At 32.8% G+C, this 3,492-nt stretch overlaps 1 long non-coding RNA gene across 2 annotated transcripts; it reads left to right on the top strand.

Moving 5' to 3' along the window:
- The first annotated feature begins 1,120 nt into the window (after positions 1–1,120).
- On the top strand, positions 1,121–3,291 carry LOC145138647 (uncharacterized). 2 transcript variants are annotated; one of them, XR_013721641.1, is made up of 4 exons: positions 1,121–1,372; positions 1,465–1,605; positions 2,430–2,992; positions 3,133–3,291. It is a non-coding gene; the product is annotated as an uncharacterized LOC145138647 (long non-coding RNA). The 2 variants fall into 2 exon arrangements; XR_013721640.1 differs by having other exon boundaries at positions 1,123–1,372; positions 2,430–3,291.
- Positions 3,292–3,492: the final 201 nt, after the last annotated feature.

Genomic DNA, 3,492 nt, shown 5'->3' with positions numbered 1-3,492 from the left:
TTATCAAATGTTGAGCTACTGTTCTTAAGGTCTTTTCAACAAACAGTGAACTTGGAGTGTGATATTGGAAAATGTTGATCATGTGATAGACCTGGCAAAATCTGGCACGACATGACAACTCGGCACGAACCCGACACAAAGTTAGCGGGTTAGGGTCAGAGATTTTGACCCGTTTATGTACATGGATTGACACGACACGACACGATCATTAAACGGGTAGGGTTAGGGTCAAGACTTTCAACTCGAATATGACTCGAAGATGACCCGTTTAATATATATATATATATATATATATATATATATATATATATATATATATATATATATATATATATATATATATATATATATATATATATATATATATATATGTTTCATATTTTTATAAATATTTTCAATATTATACATTTGTAGTGGCCCAAATTTAAGAATTAAAAGTAAAATTCAAACATTCAAAGTACTTAATTTTACTCCTCCTCACTACCTATCTCATTTGCATCCTAACTCTTAACTCTTTCCATTTTTCTTTTTAAACTTACCACTACCTCCGTCCCATGTTTATTGTCCAATTTTGACTGTTGAAGTCTTTATTCTTCAAATTTGACCTTAAATATTTTTGTTTTTGATATATAACACTTAATGCAAAATATATGAATGGATTGTGTTTTAAATGTCTTTTCATTGTTATAAGTTTATCAAGTAATTTATAACACAAATAAAACTATTTAAGGTCAAAGTAGAAAAATAAAAACTTCAAAAGTCAAAAATGGACAATAAATATGGGACGGAGAAAGTATAATTTTTTTTCCGTTCCACCTCCCAACTCCAACATTTCACTTTCTCAGTTTTTTTTTCCTCCATGAGTCTTACTTTTCAACATTTAAAATGTTTCAACCTGACATGACACAACATATTTATAAGGTTTAAACCTTAACCCGAAACCCGACACAAAAATAAACGGATTGACACGACATGACACGATAATTAAATGGGTTGGATTAGGGTCAAACACTCTCAACCCATTTAATATCTTGACACCGCACGAACCCGACACGACACGACCCGTGCCAGGTCGATCATGTGGTATGGGATTGAAAAGGGATGGTGGTCGCCACTTTTCTTTTACGTTTCTCCTGTATTCCTTCTTCCCCCACCTAATATCTCTCTCAGCTTCCTTTCTTTATGGGATTCAAAGGTCACTACATGCTCATATTTTCTCCTTTATCATTTCACCTCTTCCTCTCAAAACCCTAGCCTCATCGTCGTTGCTTTCCTTCACTGTCGACCCAACCAAATTTTGTTGTTATTCCATCACCAGCACATCCGTTACTACTTTTCTACACACGCACGCACCAACATGAAGTTATCGCTCGTAAAAAAAACCCTAGAACTAGAAATCAGTTACCACCATTTCTTTTCCTCTTTTTCGGCCACTGATCTCACTTTTTTTTTCTTTTTGTGTAGGAACGAAGAATGGTTGATATCAAACCCTAATCCACCGGTCCATCGTTGCCTCCAATAGATGGATTCACCACCACGTACAGTTTTTTCCCAGGAAAGAATATTGGAACTCCCTCCTCGCTTAGGTTCTTCTTTCCCACCGAGGTAAAAACACGATAATCTCATACGTGTCTATATTCCTGTTTATTTTAACGTGTCGCTTTCATCTCTTCAAACATTTTGAGGATCTTGAGTAATTTTTCATTTCTAGATCGTGCTTATAATCATGAAAACGGTCTTTTAAGAATTGTTAAATGTTGCTGCTTTTTAGTTTCTTCAGAAGGGCACACTGAACAATTTAATCCTTTTCTCTTTGCACCTTACATATGTTATCGAATTTGGTTGCAGGTTTGTAGATGGGCAGAATGGTTTGATTTTAGAATTTATTCACACACATATCAATATATAATGAGCTGGAAATCTTTAGGTCTGTGTTCAAAAAGATCACCTAAATGGAAGGTTAAAGGCCATATTTAAGCGAATAAAAAAACTGCAAATTTTAGCCCAAACCAGTTACAATAAACCTCAATATGTATGTCATATATATTAACCCTAAAAGAAGAAAATGTAAGATCTCAGAACTGCTTCCCAAATCCCAATTAAGCTTATAGTTAGTTGAAGTGTTTCAAAGGGCATTAAAATACACTTTTTTGTAGTTTTTCTCTTAGGTGTTTCATCATACAGTTGGCAAGCCCTTGAATTTTCATAATAGTGTTAATGTGCATTCAGATTGTTACTTTTGTAGCTTGAAACCAAAAGAGGGTATAATTCGCCATTATAATTTTCTGGGCCTCCGTTTCAGATTTCTTGATTTCCTTTTCGGCCTTTTAATTTGAATTTTGACTCGATTTGTATGTGTATGTGCAAGAATGCTCTGCCCTTTATTCTTAAGCGGATAATCCATTTGTGCTTTCGTTATCTGTTATCAGGGAAATCACACAATGGTGTAAAAGCTACTAATTTATTTTTGACTAAACATTAACAAAGTGTGGTGATGTTGGAATATAATGAAATATGTCAAGGTATCCTTCTTGCTCGACCTGATTATATATATATATATATATATATATATATATATATAATGTATACTATAAACAAATTTCTAATGTTTTATGAAATACATATGAGGGCATATGGACTGTATCACTACTTTCAGTATATAAATGGATGATGAGAAAAAAGTCACAGAAGCATCAAACCATCACCATAGGAACATACAGGAAAATGAAGATGCAACAAAACAAAAGGTGCTAAAAATTAGAAAAGCACCAGGGAGTGTTGCTGACATCAGAAAAAACAGAAATTTACAAAAGAAAGGACTACCCTTGGTTTTTAGTACAATTTATATGATGTTTGTTGACTAAATTACCAAATTACCCTTTGTTGCTTATCAACTCATGCCTTTCTTTCCAATTTGCAGCCTCAAATGAACTACTTGCGGAGTTTATTTATTATCTTCATGGGGGACATGTTACCTCTATTCTAAGACATGGTTGGTTCAGTTAGTATGAATGAATTGCACTCATTTGAACTAAGCATAAATGCAATCATTTACATAATCCCTCTTGCTATAACGTGATCTTATAATTTGGGGCTGAATTATTATTTATACTTTTACTGTGTGTCTGGTAGGTTATGGAATAACCAGATCATATCAAGTTGGTTTAGAAATAGACTTAGGTTGGTCTGCAACTATGTTCTTCATCATAATATTTTTCATATTTGTAATATATGCATTTGTATGATGTATACATCGATGGAATTGTTGAATGTTTTGCATACTTTATCGCATTTTTTTGAAATTTTTTGTAATGTCTCATATATTGAAATGGTAATATTTCTTTGTTGATCTAATTGTGATAAAAAGGTAAAATAATTTCACTTCATTTATGGTCGTTGTAGTTAATAAAGCGTAATAAAAACCATCCAACTTTTGAAAACCTTTAGAACAAGGTCTAAATGCAAGAAGTTATATCATTCTTTTTATCAATT

Source organism: Lactuca virosa, chromosome 9 (genome assembly GCF_052849685.1).
Source record: "Lactuca virosa cultivar CGN04683 chromosome 9, Lactuca_virosa_CGN04683_v6, whole genome shotgun sequence".
Taxonomy (NCBI): Eukaryota; Viridiplantae; Streptophyta; class Magnoliopsida; order Asterales; family Asteraceae; genus Lactuca; species Lactuca virosa.
The sequence above is the reverse complement of the archived record's forward strand: the minus strand, read 5'-3'. Positions and strand labels throughout refer to the sequence as shown.